At 39.0% G+C, this 20,072-nt stretch overlaps 1 non-coding gene across 1 annotated transcript; it reads left to right on the top strand.

Annotated features, from left to right (window-relative positions):
* The first annotated feature begins 5,161 nt into the window (after positions 1-5,161).
* Positions 5,162-5,268, top strand: LOC123325343. Its single transcript, XR_006540362.1, has one exon. It is a non-coding gene; the product is annotated as a U6 spliceosomal RNA (small nuclear RNA).
* Positions 5,269-20,072: the final 14,804 nt, after the last annotated feature.

The raw sequence follows: 20,072 nt of genomic DNA, 5'->3' as shown, positions 1-20,072 counted from the left end.
AACATATTGTGATATATTCATATAATGGAATACTACCCAGCTATAAAAAGGAATGGACTATTGACACAGACAGTCATGTTGAATGAATCTCAAAATAAATATGTTAAGTGAGAGCAGCGAGACCAAAACAAGAGTACACACTGTATTATTCAATTTATACAAAGTTCTCAAAAAAAATGCAGACTGCTCTATAGTAGCAGAAAGAAGGTCAAGAGTTACCTGGGAAGAGGGTGGAAATGGTGATGTGTGGGAGGGAAGGATCACAGTGGGTCACAAGGAAAATTTTGGGGGTGGTGGAAATATTTATTAATTTGATTGTGGTAATGGTCTCGAGGTGTATATGTGTCATTTCAAATTATACCCTTTATTTTTTTTTAAGATTTTATTTATTTATTCATGAGAGACAGAGAGAGAGAGAGACAGAGGGAGAAGCAGGCTCCCAAGGAGCAGGGAGCCTAATGCGGGACTCGATCCCAGGACCCTGGGATCATGACCTGAGCCGAAGGCAGATGCTCAACCATCTGAGCCACCCAGGCGCCCCTCAAATTATAGCCTTTAAATATACAGTTTGTCTTATGTCAGTTATACCTCAAAAAATCTGTTAAAAATATTCTGTTGTTTGACTGAGGCTTGCTCTTCCTTTAGCAAAAGGCAGATTAGCTCTGGTTGGGAAGCCATTAAAGGCACACCAGCACAGAGGCTTTCACCTTGAAGCCCAAAGAGAGATTAAAAGACCATTTAAAGGAGAATAACATTTGCCTTCTGTGATTCAGTGTTATTATATGCTCTGTCCATGAACCACTTTCAACAACCTCATGTGTCAGCAGATGGGACATGTATTCACCACATACTTTGGGAAACAATGAACCAAGAAAATCCTTCTAAGAGTGTAGCAAGTATTGCGAAGTAACTTCATATAGTAAATATTCAGTTGAAACTGGAATTCTACAGCCTCACCTAATGTTGGAACAACAATGACTCAAGACCAACCCTGCTTAAGTGAGGAGCGCAGGTTCCCCTTTGAGATTCCTTCTGGGCCGTGAAGTGACTATGGTTCTTAGAGTTTCTTCATACCCCCAAAATTCTGCATATTTTAACAGCCCATTGGTGTTCTGGTCTCTTTCTCCAAATAAGGCAGTGGCAATGCCTGCTTTCGATGTAAGATCTACAGTAGGCAGGAAAATGTGAAAATACGAATTTCCAGAAGATGTGGAGGGTAAGTCACTCCTATCTCACTCATCCATCTTAGGGCAGGGGAAGAAAGCAGATCTTTTCATGGTGTCCTACAGAAAGGGCAAGAATATCAGGCAGGGGAGAGGGCTCCTGATAGAGATAGTTCAGATTTTAATTAAAAAATCATGATGGAAATGAGGGGGGAACTTAGAAAGGAAAGGGGAAAAAAAGGTTGGCTTGGCATGGATGCTTTTTTGAGATCGTTCGTCTCCATGATTTTTGCATGAAGACTGCAAGATTGAGAGGCTGCCTTCTAGCTGATTTAAGGATGGATTCATGCCAAGTTTGTTTACAGGTCTGTGCTGAAAACCCACCCTCTCCCAGTGTCACCACTTCCTCTAACTCATCAGTGAATTATCACAGGCACCTAATTCCTTAATCAGCATTTAGGCTTTGGGTCTATGAAAATGCATGTCCCCTCTGGATGTGATAGAGCTGAAAGCTTTATGAGCTTTATGAGCTGAGAGCTTGCAGCTGTCATCATTGGAGAAGACGGAGGTCCTTCTCTCTTTTCATGTCCTGTTTCATTTCTACCAGCCCCAGGCTCCAGGGATGAGAGGTTGCAAGTATTTTTGATTCCAGAACACCACTTGGGTCACATTTAGTAGCTAGAGGAGTCAATATGATGTCAAAAGTCACACCTCCAATGAGCAGTCTTCCTCCGCCTGTACAGAATTTGTAAGCTCAGTTAGATTCTCTTTAGAGCCTCACATCCTGAGATTAGTCTATGTCAGGAGGCCACTAGGAATGTAGGAGGATCCAAAGGTCTGGGCCACTTGCTCTGTCTCAGCTTCACCGGGTGACCATGATCCTGCCTGTAGTTTCTCATGTGTAACTCTGTCCTTCCCAACCCCTATCTTTGAAACTCTTCTAAGTCAACTCTGAACACACACACACACACACACACACACACACACACACTGCTGAACCCCCTCCTAGCAAGACCCTGGACAAGGGGCAAGCTACTGAACTTTTCGTGGTTTAGTTTCCTCACCTGTAACATTGAGATACTGGGACGTGTATCTCATGCGATTGTCATGAGGATTAAAATAGTTTACATCTCAGAGGTAATTAAATCAGTCCCTAACATGTAGAAAGAACCTTTTTTTTTTTTTAATATGTTAGGGACTCTTCCTTTTGGCTTCCTTAATTCCCTTCTCTGTCACTCTGCTTACCCATTTTCTGTGTCATTTTCTTAGTCATTACCTGCTTAGGCATCTCTTTCCTCCATGAGGCTATAGTTTCCTTGAGGACAGGAACTATGTCATGTCTGTTCTTTTAATCCCTAGCATTGAGCAGTTTCTGACACACAGGCTTACAATGAAGGTAGAATCAATAAATAAGTCACCAGATGAAAAATTTAATATCTGAACAAACTAAGGATAACTTTTTTTGCTATAGAGGAAAAAAAAAAAAAAGAGCGAGACAAAATATACCAGATTGTTAAGAGTACTTAGTCCTAGAGGGTGAAATGATGTGTAACATGTATTTTCTTCTTTGTTCTTTTCTATCTTTTCCTTATAAGGAGGGTGTGGATAGGGGCAGAGGGGTTGCACAACAGTGCATGCAGAGGACTGAGCTCTGCTCTAACCAGAGAGCTTCAGGGATTATATTAGTGAGAATGACATGAGCTGTATTCACAAATGAACTTGGAAATTTGGCATCTTAACATAATAGAAATTTATTTCTCACTCCCATGTTGAGGGTGTGTGTGTCTGTACCTATCCATGATGTCATTCAGGGACCCAGCCCCATGGAGGCTCCATCCGCACATGGTTGCCAGGTCACCCTGGTGTCTACACATCTGGCTGGTGGACTGGGGAAGAAAGGGCGCGAGTAGGTTCATATGGGAGGTGTACCTCACTTCTGCCCATATTCCCCTTGTCCAACTTGAGTAACATTGCTCCAACTGGCAAGAAGGCTGGAAAATGTAGTCTAGCCATATGTCCCAATAGAAAGGAAATGGTTTGGTGAAGGGGCAGAGGAAGAGTTAGCTTTCCTCCCCTGTATCCTGTCTAACCTAGCCTGTTGATTCAACCAATTGGCCTCCCCTCCACTTCTCTCTCCCTTTCCATTAATCTTCCACACAGCTGCCAAAGTGACTTTTCTCAGATAAATATTTGACTTGTCACTTGCCTTACTTAGCTCCCTTTCATCAACTAAATAAAGTTCAAATCTCTATATGCTAAATCTCTCAGTCCATAAACTCAAGGGCACAAGTAATATTTCTGTTTGTGACAGGATTTAATTTCAGTGTTGAGCTCCCATCCTGCCAGGTAGTAGAGTTTTCTCCCCTTTACCCTGGGTCTGAGTTCTTGGGGGTATCATAGTACCAAGTCTTGAGAGGGCATAAGATCCTCAGTAGTCACCTCAGAGGGGTTTTCTGAAAGAAACCAATGCATCTCTTGCCATCAAAACACTGAAAGAAACCACCTTGAGAATCTCATTCAAATTGTCAGTGAAAGGAAGCAAACCAAACCCAGCATACTGAAAAACAAACAAGCAAACAAAGAAATAGAATAAGAAAATGAGTCACTGGGGATGGGGGTGGAGGAGCCCTTAAAAAAGAATTCATGGCAGAAGCAGAAACTCTTGTGTACTTATCTTTATAAAAGAATAGAAAAACAACTTGAAAAAAGAGGTCTCTTATATTAGCCAGCTAGCTACTATATGGTGCAAATGAGTGGCAGCATGTGTTTTAATGCTTTTTATTGGTATTTTAATTTATCTCTAAGCACCATCTTTACATCTTATACAGTTCCACTGAAACCAAAGTGCAGCTTTCACTTTAATGTTTCCTGGAATGCAAAATAGTTCCAACAAACAATATAAAGATGTATCTGTTTTTGCTGAATTATACTCAAAAGAATGAAGAAAGGGGATGTGTCCAGATACAGAAATGACAAAACATTACATCTGGAAGGATCTTTCATCTTGTGTATAGAGAAACTGGGGTATTTAGAAGCAGTAGCTCACCCAAGATCCTGTAGTGACAAACTGGGGCCTGGATCCAGACATCCACACCTACTCTCAGCTGGAACAATCTAGGTGGTCGAGGAAATTGGCACATTTCACTCAGAGTTCCAGAAGGTAGAAGCCTTGAAAGCTGCTGGGAAATATGTCAAAGCATAAAGCAACAGTCAGAAGCCATAGGTTTCCTTGTACTCTTAATACCTTCTACCTTCTTCTAGATAGAATCAGAACTCACTTCTAGGGCTCTAAGTCTCCCTCTGGCTAATGTGATTTCTTGCCCACACTTACTGGTCACCACACACATTCCCCCTCCTCTGTTCACAGCACCCCCACCTCTGGTTGCCTCTGGAGAATGATCCTGCCCCAGTGCATGCAGTCTTGGGGGAAGATCCTTTCCAGTGTCTGTTGTTCCTTGGTTGAGGAGAGTCCATGTGATATATAAGCTGGTGAGAGTCCTTCTCATGGACATTCAGATTTTAATCAGAGTGACACGAAGATGAAAAAACACTGGAGCCAATTCATCCAGTGATAAACCTGGAAGAGTCTGTCCATTGCCTGCTCCCAAGATACCCAGTGCTTCCTTAGCCCCCATCTTTCTGAGAACTGGTTATTTAGCTTTTCCTTCAGTTTGCTGTGTCATCTCAGATCCATCCAATAAATTTATTTCTTTGCCTAGTTTGCTAATTTGGTTTTGGTTGCTTGCAAATAACCTGAATTGATAAAACATTCAGTGGGCAGTCCTACTGATCCAACTCCACTTAACTGACTTAAGCAAATGGGTTAACCACTGCCTCAGCATGCTGATGACTAATATCCAGTATGCCTCAGTCTAATACATCCATGCACTCCATTTGAGTTTTGTACTTACCAAACATTGTTGTTTGTTCCTAAACTTGTTCATGCCAATTACAAATACAGTTGCAATTTCATAATGTAATTAAATATTAAAGAATGAGTGTTTGCTTCGGCAGCATATATACTAAAATTGGAACAATACAGAGAAGATTAGCATGGCCCCTGTGCAAGGATAACTCACAAATTCATGAAGCATTCCATATTTTTCCAAAAACCATAATATGCCTAGGAATAACAAAGAGGTAAAAGATCTGTACTCTGAAAAGTATTAAATACTGATGAAAAAAATTGAAGATGACTCAAAGAAATGGAAAGCAATTCCATTGTGATGGATTAGAAGAACAGATATGGTTAAAATATCTATGTTACCCAAAGCAATCTACACATTTAAAGCAACCCCTATCAAAATACCAACAGCATTTTTTACAGAACTAGAACAAACTATCCTAAAATTTCTATGGAACCATAAAAGACCCTGAATAGCCAAAGCAACCTTAAAAAAGAAAAGCAAAGCTGGAGGCATCACAATTCCAGACTTCAAGTTATATTACAAAGCTGTAGTAATCAAAATAGTATGCTACTGACAGAAAAATAGACACATAGATCAATAGAACAGAATAGAAAACCCAGAAATGAAAGCACAACCATATGGTCAATTAATCTTAAACACAGTAGGGAAGAATATCCAATGGGGGAAAAAAAAACTCTTCAACAAATGGTGCTGGGAAAACTGGACAGCAACATGCAAAAGAATGAAACTGGACCACTTTCTTTCACCATACACAAAAATAAATTCAAAATGGATTGAAGACCTAAATGAGAGACAGGAAACCATTAAAATACTAGAAGAGAGCACAGGAAATAATTTCTCTAACACCAGCCATAACAACATTTTTCTAGATAATGTCTCCTGAGACAAGGGAAACAAAATCAAAAATAAACTATTGGGACTACAGCAGAATAAAAAGCTCCTGCACAGCAAAGGAAACAATCAACAAAAACTAAAAGGCAACCTACAGAATGGGAGAAGATATTTGCAAATGCTGTATCTGATAGAGGGTTAGTATCCAAAATCTATAAGGAACTTATACAACTCAAAACCCAAAAAAAACAAATAATCCAGTTTAAAGAAATGGGCAGAAGACATGAATAGACATTTTTCCAAAGAAGACATCCAGATGGCCAACAAACACATGAAAAGATGCTCAACATTATTCACAATCAGGGGAATAAATGCAAATCAAAACTATAATGAGATATCACCTCATACCAGTCAGAATGGCTAAAATTAACAACACCGGAAATGATAGGTGTTGGTGAGGATGAAGAGAAAGGGGAACCCTCCTCACTGTTGCAAACTGGTGCAGCCACTCTGGAGAACAGTATGGAGGTTCTTCAAAAAGTTAAAAATAGAACTACCCTATGATCCAGCAATTTACACTACTAGGTATTTACCCAAAGGATACAAAAATACTAATTCAAAGGGATATATGTGCCCCCAATGTTTATAGCAGCATTATCAACAACAGCCAAATTATGGAAAGAGCCCAAATGTCCATCGACAGATGAATAGATAAAGAAGATGTGGTGTATGTGTGTGTGTATATATATGTATATATATATATATATATGTATATATATATATATATATATATATATATATATATATATGTGTGTATATATATATATATATCTGTGTATATATGTGTGTATATATATGTATATATATATATACATATATATACACACACAATGGCATATTACTCAGCTTTAAAAAAGAATGAAATCTTGTCATCTGCAATGACATGGAAAGATTTAGAGAGTATTATGCTAAGCAAAATAAGTCAGTCAGAGAAAGACAAATACCATATGATTTCACTCAGATGTAAAATTTAAGAAGCAAAACAAATGATCATGGGGGAAAAAAAGAGAGCCAAACCAAGAAACAGACTCTTAACTATAGAGAACAAGCTGATGGTTACCAGAAATAGGTGGGGGGGGATGGGTGAAATAGGTGATGGGGATGAAGGAGTGCACTTGTGATGAGCACTGGGTGTTGTATGGAAGTGTTGAATCACTTAAATTGTGTACCTAAAACTAATATTACACTGTATGTTAACTAAGTGGAATTGAAATAAAAACTAAAAAATATATATATATTAACTAATGAACTGCGAAGGCAAAAATAGTGTTTATTCTTGTGAAAAAAAAAAGTTGACGTCTTTGGAGTCTTGATAAAGGGAAGCAACTAGAAAATGTGGTGAGTAAGTTAGGTGTGGGTGAGAGGCAATCAGAAAATGGTACAAAATTATAAAACTCCAGAAGAATTTTATAAGTCACATTGCTTCTCAAAGTTTTTTAAGTTCTTGTGCTCCTTTAAATAAATCAAAACTGAAAATCATGGAGAGTTCCTAACAGGTGACTGCAATCAGCAGACTCAAAACCAAAGAGAAGGTTTTGGCCTGTGAAAAATTGGGAAATAAATGAACATTTATATGTGTTAAAATACTTAAGGTATGTATCAGTCATTATGATTTCCTGGTTTAACTATATTTTTTAACTTAATTAAACGATCAAATTGAAGAGGAGGTTTTATATACAGAAATGCAGAGAAAAACTCATACTACTTTTGTATCTGCCCAAGTGTTCATCCTCAGTGGTACTGGCCCGACTTGAATTTGGGGACCATTCCCACAATTCTTTGCCTCTGAAATGATAACAGCTGCAGAATATCTGAGGAACTGCCTCATTCACGTTTTTTTTTTCCTGATGGGAATACCGAGGCGCAGAGAGGGGGAGTGACTGTGCTGAGTCATTCAGTGGTTGATGGCAGAGCTGAGACAATGACCCAGGTCTCCTCAATGTCCATGAGCTCATCCTGCAGCACAGGAGTTTGGTCCAAAGGATTTTATCCATGTATTTAATCCTCTGTGGACACAGCTTTAATACAAAAAGGAATTATTATACCAAGACAATGTGAAATAAATTATCAGGTCATTTTAGAAATATTATCCACTCAAAAAAATATGAAGCTTGTTATTCAGGAGTGAAGGAAATGGGAATGAATTACTCTGGGAACCCTGAATAAATCACAGTTAACTCATTTGCAAGCCTCTTAACTCTGAATACTGATGATGGGGCCATGCTGTTCATGGTCTGCTTTCTCCTCTGTCACCCAGGTTCCCACATACCCAGCTCAGTTACCTGATGCAACTTCATAAACAAAGCAAGAAAGCTCCATTTTACAGTCAGTCACCAGACTAGCAAGATCATTTTTTAAATTATCCTAGAAATCTATCCTTTTCACTAAAGTGATTGTGAGCACGAAGGGTAATGGTCAATTAGGACAAAAAAGTAGGATCGGCTGATGTAATTTTTACTGACTGATTTTTTTACGCCATAGGATTGATTGTGTTTTGGCAGAATTGACAAGATTGAACAATGTTTTTGTGTTGGGTTGTCAAGGACTAAATTTCTCATACGCCTATTCTGGCACCACGTTGGCCTCTAACAGGGTCAACACTTCCCTCCAGTCTTTCCCTCTCCACCTTCCATTTCCTCCTCCTCTTCCCCTTCCTCCTCCTCTTCCCCTCTTGCTCCTCTTCTACCTCCTCCTCCTCCTCGTTCCATGAGGATTGTTGCCAAGTTACATTTTACTCCCTTCTCAAAGGAAAGACAATGCTGCACAAAACCAAAGACATGACTAGGACAGACTGCCAGAATTGAGCTGGGAGAGTGTCTGCTTATTTGTTGGGTTTTATTTCCTGGGAGTTTCCAGCAATCTAGATCAGATAAGAGTTATAAAGTCAAATACCACAGAGCTGGGTAATTAATACATGCAGTGAGGTAGACAAACCAGGCTGGAGGGCTCTGGGTACATGGAAGAATCCATGACTCATCAAAAGGGCAACCATGAGGCAGCTCTAGCCTCCTGGAGGAAACTGGGCCCAGTTAGCCACATCTGCCAGCTTTTTAAGAATGCTAGAAATCTAATTATTTCATGTAAAAAAATCTCTTGATTTTAAAATTAATTATAATTTTAAGTGCTGTTGAAGCCAAATAAAATATATCTTTGGACCAGTTACAGTCCATGGGCTACCAGTGGGTGACCCCTGACTTCCCCAGGGCTCTGCTCCCTTGCTGCTGGGTGTCCTCCCAACTAGCCAACTCCAAATGGAAATGGTAAAATTTAGGAATAGGGCCTTGAGTTTTGGAGAAAAAGGTGAAGCTCAGCCTACTTAGTTCTAGACTTGAACCTATCTAGGCTCAGTAAAAAGAATCCAGCCTGTGACCTGGCCTAGCTCCATCAAGTTTAACATTAGGACTTGGGGCCAAAATCTCAGCACAATTGAAAGTATCAGTTTTCTAGGCTAATGTTCTCATTCTCTTCATGAATTTCCCCCATGGTTCTCGGGGACAGTGATGTGTGGCAAGAATCAGTTGTTCACAGTCCCATGTCCTGGCCATCTTTCTTTGTTTTAATTGTCTGTGGGTAATCCTGTTATATTGCCCCTCCCAAAAGCTTCCTTTGTATGTGTTTGGATGAGGGAGTAGGCAGAAGATGAGGCTCAGTATATCATAATAATCTACATGAATCAAATTAACTGTATTGTCCATTTCATGGACTCTGCATAGACACCAAAAACATTGGAAGACCCCACTGTTTTTCACTATTAAAGTTGCAATAGTTTTATTTATGAAAATACTTATTTTCCACCTATAATATTCAGGATCAAGAATTCCGGTAAGGGCGCCTGGGTGGCTCAGTTGGTTAAGCGACTGCCTTCAGCTCAGGTCATGATCCTGGAGTCCTAGGATTGAGTCCCGCATCGGACTCCCCGCTTGGCGGGGAGTCTGCTTCTCTCTCTGACCCTCCACCATCTCATGCTCTCTCTGTCTCATTCTTTCTCTCTCAAATAAATAAATAAAATCTTTAAAAAAAAAAAAAGAATTCCTGTAAGTAATTAGAATTCAGTAGGGCTGCTTGTTTATTATAGAGAAATCAAAGTATATTACATAGCTTTTGTTTACAAAGACTTCTTCATGTAATTAAAGAATATCATATTTTGGCATTTGGTTTTCCTTATTATCTCAGTGCTTTGTTAATAAGTTTTTAATTGAAAATCATCTCAATAAATGAAACTATAGTGTGTTAACTGAACCCACCAAATATTCTGATATTCATCATTAATAGTGTGAGAAGTCAAAGGCTCTATTGTGCTACTTAATGAGCACTTACCATGTGGACTTCTATATATTAATAAGGAGAAGAGATGAATTGACCCATTTTTTCTGGAAAGTATCCAAAAAACCCACCATCAGGAAGAATCTTTGGGCAATCTGAGTTACATTTATAAAATAAGTGTAGTCAAGCTCCCACTGTTCTCTGGACCTGTTTGCCTTGCAGTGGAATGGCAGGAGTTAGACAGGCTCTTCTCTAAAGGACTCTTTGAGCCCTGATGTGATAAAGAGGCTGGATTCTGGCCCCCGGTGCTGTGTTTGAGTCCTTGCTCTACACTCACTCCCTGAGTGACCTTGGGTAAGTCCTTCTGGAGACACCAATTTTTTCATCTGTTAAATAGGAATAACAATATTACCAATCTCACAGTGATTATAGGAATTAAATGGGATAACACATGTACTCAGAACTGCACTTGGTATGTAATAAACACCAACAAAAGGTAATTAGTAATATTCTAGCACTAAAGTAAATACAGTTCTTTCCGAGGAGGCCATTGGCCCACTGAGAAGGAGCCCTGGCTTCTTATCCCAGCTCTGCAGTTAGCCAACTGTGACCATGAGTAGATGGGTCTTAGGAGCTCCTTGATTTTGTATCTGTAATGAGGAGGATGGGCTGGCATTGTTGGTTCTCAACCACAACTAATTTATAATTTTCCAGAGGGGAGATTTGAGTGCTCCGGGGAATGGCAAAGTATATATTTCTATTAAGGTTAACTAGCCTGACCCCTAGGATGTGGACTAAAATAAAGAGATCTATTATATTGTCTAGGATGGAGTATTTTAGTCAATTACAGACAGTATAGCACTTTCTGTACTTCTGTAGAGGGACACAGTCCCCTAGACAGGGAAAGTGTGAGTGAAACATTTAGACCTCTCTCCCCGCTCCCTTACTCCTCCTTCTCCTCTCCTGCCTGACCAGTTGGGTTAGTTGGGGAGGAGAGCCTGGGCCTGGGGCTCAGCTTTCTCTCTGTGGGAGCAGCCTCATCTTGGTACCCATGTGCTGAGTGGCCTCCCCAACAGGAGGCCCACAGCTGTCCCCCTCTGCCCTGGCAGGTTGGGAGGGTTTCATTCAGAGAAAAAAAGTTTTGTTGGTCACAGATCCACATTATGTCCTACTCCACTTCATCATTAAAACCTGGCATTTTGCTCTTTGACCTATCTCATTTCCAATGATATGTTTCTCAATGAGATCTGACACCAGAGGGGAAGTGAGCTCTTGTTTATGTGGCCCCCAAAGTCCCAGTAAATATCATGGGATCTATTTGAATTACTTAGAAGGAAAAGGCTCAAGATCGATATGGCTTGTTGATTCTGCAGTGCAATTCCCCAGCCAGGCCTGACCACAAGGATCCAACATTTTCAAGGACCTATAAACAGACTTTACTGGTTAAAAGGTGTGAGTCTTTGGACTCCAGCTGCCCAACCACTGCCTTCTGAGCCAACCCTCCATGGTTGAAGACTTTTTCCTTGAAATGTGACTGCCTCCACAGTTCCACCCTGCCTCGGCTAAAAGGTTCTCTGTTCCAGCTCTGAAATCCTCAGGAACTATCCATCTTGTTCTTATTCAAACATTCTAGCCCAGAAATAACCTGCAGGATGAAAGGGGGTCTTATGTCAGCTCTGCCTTGGCTCTTTCGCAAGGGCATATGTATTTTTCTATGTGTTCTTTTCCAGCGGTCCCTATACAGCACTAATCAGGAAAAAGTTCGCTCCTTCTTGACTTCACATGAGTTGTTTGAACTTCCCCAGAGTATTCCAGCAGCTGAAGCGATCACACACATCATAGCCAGAGCATTTCTATCTTCCTGCTGGTCCTTGCAATTGAGCCACAATAGATTTGGAATTCCCTAGTAAGCAACCTATTAAGCTATCTAGACAATAAATATAAAACCAGTATTTGTTTCCCTATAAGACAAATTAATGGCATATAATAACCATATATGCCTACTATATTATATATTATAATGTATATTACATAATATATAATAACCATATATGTATAATACATGTATAATACATATATATAATATATATGTGTTATATATATAATAGCCATCCATGTCTGATAACCAGTGTGATGCATTTATGTGGGATAGTGCACTGGGCTGTATGGAATTGAGCTTCCTTCTGATTCATGTATCCGATAGTAATGAAGATATATATCTCAGAAACTACAGCTGATGGGCTCTGCCAGCTGTCCATTGATTCCATAAATGGTTTCTTTTCCAGATTGTAAGAGGAACTGATAAGCCATTTCCTCTAATCACCACGGCACTTTAGGCAGAGCTGGGACGGTTCCCATATTGATCCTCTCTCTTCAATTCCAGCCCTCGCTCCAGCCCTAGGCAAGGCAGAATTTCCTTCCAAACACTTCACAACACTGCAGATAATTCCAGTGAGGTCCAAAGAAGTGCAATTCTTCTCCTGGATTTTATTTTTCATAATACTCAGGCTCTTGATTTTAGTTATGGAAAAAGACAATTATTAAACATGGAGAGTTGGAGGAACAACAGGTGTAGACCTCCAATACTGTGGTGTTTTAAAATAAGGAGCTCACAATTTACTTTTCAGAGGATTGTACACTCCTGAGAATAACAGCTAAAGATGCAGAGGAGATAAAGAGGAATACTGTCTGAGTACAGAAATGTCTCATTTGAGTTGTTTTATATTTAGATAGTATTCTAACATCCTAAAATATTAAAAAAATAATAAATCAGTGCAGATGAATCGTAATGCTAAAATAGTTTCTCCCCCTGAAACTGGATTGATATTGCCTTTTAAGGGTATTTACCAAGTGTGTAGCTGAGCAGAATGCTGCCAGAATAACTTTGTCCTGATGGAATCAGTGTCTAACCCAACAGCTTCCGAGGTACAGAGGGAAAAGGGAAGCCCCTCTCATCTGCAGGTGCTCTGGTTCCCAAGGGACTTAGTTATAGGAGACCAGTGACCTAGAGGGTAAATGTCCGGGATATTTTTAACGACAAAAACAACTCATATTTACAAAGGATCATACAACAAATACTGATGTACTCCCCACTCAAAATGAACAATATTTTGCAATAGTTACTTCAAGATCTTTTTTATTTAAAGAAATAAACACACACATTATAGAGAACATTGAGAGCCCTCCTGTTCTCATCCTCAAGCATGTTTACCTCTCTCCAAACCCAGAAGAAACTCTTACTGTAAGTATAGAGTATGTCTAATCCATGTTTTGAAACTTTTACTGTGAGCGTGTATGTCTACATATATCCGTAAGTGCTGTAGAGCATTACCATGCTCACCATTTTTAATTTAAATAAATGGTATAAAAATGTAACTTGCTTTTTCTCATGCAACAGTTTTTAAGATCTGTCCATATTGATGTATGAAGATATTCCTCATTTATTTTAGCTGTTGCACACCATTCCATGGTTATCAATATATCACAATTTATTAATCCCTATTCTCTTACAGATGAATATTTGAGTTGTTTCCAATTTTTTTTATTTAAAACAATGCTGTAAAGAACATTCTTTGGCATGTCTCCCTGATGCACATGTATAAAAGTTTCACTAGGATATAAACCCAGAAATGGGACTGAGGGTGTTAGGCTATGGGCATTTCAAACTATGCTTCATATCACCAAAGCACTTCCCAAGGTGATTACACCAACTGGCACGTCAGTGATGATGAGTTCCTTTTTCCCACCTGAACTTGATATTGGAGAATTTCTGAAATTCTGCTCATTTTATGGTTATGGAATTGTTCATCTGGTTTTATGGATCATCTGGTTGTTTTAATTTATATTCCTCTGAATACTAGTAAGGTTGAGCATCTCTTCATATGCTTCTTAGCCACTTGGATTTCTTCATGAAATTTCTGCTTATATCTTCTGCCTATAATTCTGTATGGTTGTTTGTCTTTTTTAAATTGATTTGTAGTAGTTCTTTACCTAGGCTGCTTACTAATCTTTTTTTTTTAACATATACTATATCTCAAAGGCTCCACTGTTCCTTGACAATTAGGAGTTGGAGATTCACCCACTCAGGAGCTTTCTGGACCATTAAAGAGTAATCTACATAATTTATAAAATAGTGATTTTAAGAGACCTCTTGGTCTGGGCATGGGGTGCTCAGGAGGATCAATAAGGTGAGGGGGCAACCTCAAGGTTTGATGAAAAGGCTGTGGGAGACAATTCTGTCTTGATCTCAAGAGTACACCGTTCCGACCTAAGTAGAAGAGGTTTCTCAGAACATGATTAGAATTTTAATGCTGTCACCATTCCAAGCATTTCTAAGCTATGTTCTGAGAATTGCTCAAGCTTTGTCAACAGACGCTGATAATCTCTTGTCAATATTTACATTGGTAGCTTTTCCTTTAAGGGAAGGAGGCTACTCAAAGACAAATAACGATGACTACTGTAAAGTCTATTCCACCTGAAATTTGCTGCTGCAGAGTGCGAGTGTGGGATTTCCCTAAGCAATTCCATCATTGTAGTTGTTGGACTTTTTATCAGAAGTGTCATTTATGAAAGTTACATCACTAGGACATTTCCATGGTCTTTCTACTTAAAATTACAGAAAAACAATTAAACAAAAATTAGATTTAATAAGTATCTATGAAGGCAATTGACAGAATCCATCCACATTCCTAACTAGAGGAGGAGAGGATCATCTGAGGCAAAGGTGGGAAGAAGACCTAGGGAACTCACCATTCGGAACCGCTCTGCCACCGTGGATGAAAAGCTTCCAAAGCAGCTCTTTTGGGGGAGGTTAAGAATAATTTTGACCTCATTAAAGGAAAAACTCAGAGTGGCTGGAATCTCCTTAATATGGTGGGGCCCTTCCAAGACTCTGGACAGCAGTAAAGAGACCAGACACAGACACATCGAGTACAGGGCATGAAAACTGGGCAAACCCATAAAAACAGAGAGAGAAAGGTGACTCCTGGTTCTACCTCCTCTTGAAAAACAGGGAAGAAATGGTTCAGAAATAAACTGGTTCTTCTGGGCCCACCCACAACCCTAAATCTTTCCCCATTCCCAGATAGCTGGGGGAATCATTGAACTAACCATGGAAACTTATACCAGCTGGGCCTCTAACTTAAGCAATGCAGGAATATACCACCATGGTCTAGGTATATGAGGAGAACCCACACAACCTGCACACCTGTTTTAGATCTAGTATGAGGCCTAATTCAATCTCTCATGTTCAACAGTAGATAAACAATGCAGAATCTATAAAAACATTCTGAAAAAAATATACATTGTAACCAACAAATAGAGAAAGAGCATCCATTTGAAAAAGAAATACTACATTAAAAAAATAAAGTTCAGGTAATGTCTGCTTTGTGCTCACAATAAAATTCGATAAAACTTAGCCTCTGAGACAAAGAACGAAGATTACATGAGGGGCTCAGACTGAAAACTAAAGGGAATGAGAGAGGGAAAAAAATATGAAGAAACTAACATTACTACAACTAAAACTTTTAACTAAATGATTGTCAATAAAGAGTAGGATCACAACTGTAGAAAACTGAATTGGTCAAGTAAAGGAAAAGATTGAATCACTCTCCTGGGTTGAAAAGACACATGAAAATGAGGGAGAAACACTGAAATTGAAATAATAGTTAGACATTGTAGAAAAATACTTTTCCTGAGCTGAAGATCTGAATCTGCAGGTCAAAGGTGTTTATCATGTAGCAAGCAAAATTGGTAAAATGAGATTGGCACTAGTGCGTATCTTGGTTACATAACTGAATTTCAAAAGTAAAGACAGCTTCCTACAAAGAGGTGGGGGCTTAGGTGCTATGGTGGGGTGAAGGGTTACTTGGAAAAAAAAAATCAGTTTGCCCTCAGAGATCTTCTATACAACATTAAAAGTCAAATAATAAGAAAAAATAAAAATTTAAGAGAATGTAATAAATCAAATTCATAATAAAACAACAAGCTTCTGGGGGCGCCTGGGTGGCTCAGTTGGTTAAGCGACTGCCTTCGGCTCAGGTCATGATCCTGGAGTCCCGGGATCGAGTCCCGCATCAGGCTCCCTGCTCAGCGGGGAGTCTGCTTCTCCCTCTGACCCTCCCCCTCTCATGCTCTCTGTCTCCCATTCTCTCTCTGAGATAAATAAATAAAAAATCTTAAAAAAAAAAAAAACAAGCTTCTGGAAGCAAAAGTTGTCAGGACCAAATGAATCAAAACAAAGAATGACTAAGTTATTTAAACAAAAAGTTAATTAGGAAGATTAATACCATTTCAATATAGAATTGTTCATAAAAATTTAATAATTCTTGAAAAGGGAAATGCATAATAGTACAAAAATAATAATTTGTAATAGTACTTGTTTGTCTCAAAAGTCCCAAAATATACATGTCATAGAAGAAAGACATTGGGGCAGTTAGAAAAATACATGGATTTCTGCGTTTGTGTGAGGGAATACGTGGTTTCATTCATAATATTGACAGCCACACTTTTTTTTTTTAATTTATGGGTAACAACTAGGAAAATTTAAATCAAAATTTATGCCATTCATGCAAATCAATCAATGTGAGATGTTGCGTCAATAAGAGAAAGGATAAAAATCATATGATCATTTAAATAGATGCAAAAAAATCAAAGTACAACATGCATTCATGATAAAAACCCTCAATAAAGTAGAACTAGAGGGAACATAACTCGACAGAATCAAGGCCATATATGAAAAACCCACAGCAGGCATCATACTCAATGGGAAAAAACTAAGAGTTTTCCCCTAAGGTCAGAAACAAGACAGGGATGTTCAGTCTCACAACTTTTATTCAATATAGTACTGGAAGTCTATAGCAATCAGACAAAAAAAAGAAAAAAAAGGCAAAGAAGGAAAGAAGGAAAACTTGATGATAGTGTTGCTAAAAATTGTAACAAATTTATTTATAACAACTATACAGAATGAATGGATTTTCATTTTTAATTAATTTCTAATTTAATGTTTCACTATTTCAATAATGAGCATATCTTTGACCTAAGAACTCATTGATTCTAACAGTTATTATTGGCTGCCTGAATATGCCAGCCATGTGTAACCATTACTTTTCTTCCTTATACTTTATAATTTTATGTAATAACAGCCATCAGTAAACTTAGAGCCTTATGGAAGTTAATGAATAATTATCCTTTACATTATAACTATAAATCTGCTAATCATTAATATACTTGGTAGTCATTATCTCTTATTATGGACATTAACCCAGTTTAACAAAGATCTTGAGTGTCAAATAGGGTCAGGTTGCTTCTGTACTTTAAAGGGTGATAAGTGTGAAGAGGAGGGGGCTGAGGTTTGGAGCCATGCCCAGTTCCTGGCACATAGTAGAATATAAACACTAGTTGAATTGCTGAGATTAGTGTTTATCGAGTGTCTACTGTGTGCCAAACAGTGCTAGGTACTTTACATCATTGTCACATCTAATTTCCCCCAGTCCTTGTATGTGTGTATTGCTATTCTCATTTTTCCAAGAAGGAAGTAAAAGTTTGGAGAAATTAATGTACTTTCCTGCAGGTTGGCTGCATTGCTAAAATTTGAATCCAGATTTCTCTGGCCTTAAATCACAGCTCTTTCCACCACACTTCTGATATCTAAACATATGTATCACTGAAAGTTACTCACAAACTATGTGTTAGGAGTTTGAACAATTCTAGCTACCTCATTCAATAGTGAGCAACAATTCAATGATTTACAGTTCAGTCATTTTCTTTAAAGTGAAATCACTTCTGGTGAAAAATGATGTAAGTTTATATTGCATTGGAGTTGGCATCAATATCATTTTGAGAAAACCGTTAATGGAATCCTAGAAACTGAGGGTCTGAAGGGACTTCAGATTTTATTTGGTTTAATCATAGTGGGAAACGTATATCTTTTGCTCTGATTGGGATCTTGAATATATCAAATTGGAAATTCTTGAGGCATACTCTTTGCTGAAGAAAGAGAAATGGTAGCAGAGTGAGTTGCCAGGGAATCAGTGGCAAGTCAGGCAGACAAATTGAGTGAGAAACTGAGAAGTAAATTCAAGGGCTTCAGTGTCTATCTCCAGGCCTGAAGACCAAAAGAAATAAATATACCACTGGTGCTTGACTTGATGATATTTGAGGTCCCTTTGGACCATGAAGTTCTGTGATGAGACCAAAGGCCTTTTCAGAGTGATGATAATGATGTTGTTGATGAGAAAACCCAACATAAAACTCCATGAATCTGAGGGGGTGGGAGAAGGGATGTTTAAAACCTTTACATTGGTTGTGTGTATTCAATGGGGACATCTGTGATTTGGCAGAGCCTAGGGTATATTTGTTTTTTTCTTTTTTAATTTAATTTTATTTTACTATGTTATGTTAGTCACCATACAATACATCATTAGTTTTTGATGTGGTGATCCATGATTCATTGTTTTCGTATAACACCCAGTGTTCCATGCAGTATGTGCCCTCCTTAATACCTATCACTGGGCTAACCAATCCCCCCTCCCCCACTCCCCTCTAAAACCCTTAGTTTCTTTCTCGGAGTCCATAGTTTCTCATGGTTCGTCTCCCCCTCTGATTTCCACCCCCCCTTCATTTTTCCCTTCCTTCTCCTAATGTCCTCCATGCTATTCCTTAAGTTCCACAAATAAGTGAAACCATATGATAATTGACTTTCTCTGCTTGACTTATTTCACTTAGCATAATCTCCTCCAGTCTCATCCATGTGGATGTAAAAGTTGGGTAGTCATCCTTTCTGATGGCTGAGTAATATTCCATTGTATATATGGACCACATCTTTTTTATCCATTCATTTGTTGAAGGGCATCTCGGCTCTTTCCAGTTTGGCTATTGCAGACATTGCTGCTATGAACATTGGGGTGCATATGGCCCTTCTTTTCACTACATCTGTGTCTTTGGGGTATATTTGGATCCAGTTGAATTTGGGTGATTGTAGTAAGCTAAAGAGTGGGCTCTCAAATATGTGTGTCTTAATCCCTAGAACCTGTAGATGTTACTCTATGTCGTCAAAGGGATTTTGCGTGTGTGAATAAACTAAGGATGTTGAGATGGAGAGATTATCCTGGATCATCCTGGTGGGTCTGATGTCAACACCACAGTCCTTATAAGGACACTGGAGGAGTCAGAGTCAGAGGAGAAGACGATGTGAGGATGGAAGCAGAGATTGGAGTGATATGCTCTGAAGATGGATGAAGGGGGTCACAAACCAGGGAATATGGCGGCTACTAGAAGCTAGCAAAGACAAGGAAACAGATTCTCCTCGCAAAGCCTCTGGAAGGAGCAAGCCTTGCATATACCTTGACATTAGCCCAGTGAAACTGATTTTGGATTTCTAACCTCCAGACCCGTAAGACATTAAATCATCAGTGTTTTAAGCCACTAAGTTTGTGGTACTCTGTTACAGCAGCGGTAGAAACCTAATGCAGTGACTCACTAGCCAGAACTGAAGTCATCGCCTGAGCACTTTTTCCTCAGGATAACCCTTCAAAGAGAAGTGAGTTTTAAAAAGACAAGTCATACCATTAACATGAAGCCCTTTTATCTGCAGAATTTATGTTAGGAATAAGGAGCAGAAATCTCTTTCCTGACACTTCCCAGTATCATGGCTGGCTCCAGGCTGTCTATAGCCTGTGGGGACAATAGGGCTGGTCTTTGAACCTAAGCTCTCCCCTGAAATCTAGACTCACATTTTGACTGCCTCCTTGCTATTTCATCTTCACTGTCCTACCATAACCCAGGGTCAACAAACGAAGCCAATCTCATCATCTTCCTAGGAAAGTAC

The sequence above is a fragment of the Neomonachus schauinslandi genome, chromosome 7 (assembly GCF_002201575.2).
Source record: "Neomonachus schauinslandi chromosome 7, ASM220157v2, whole genome shotgun sequence".
NCBI classification, from domain to species: Eukaryota; Metazoa; Chordata; class Mammalia; order Carnivora; family Phocidae; genus Neomonachus; species Neomonachus schauinslandi.
The sequence above is the reverse complement of the archived record's forward strand: the minus strand, read 5'-3'. Positions and strand labels throughout refer to the sequence as shown.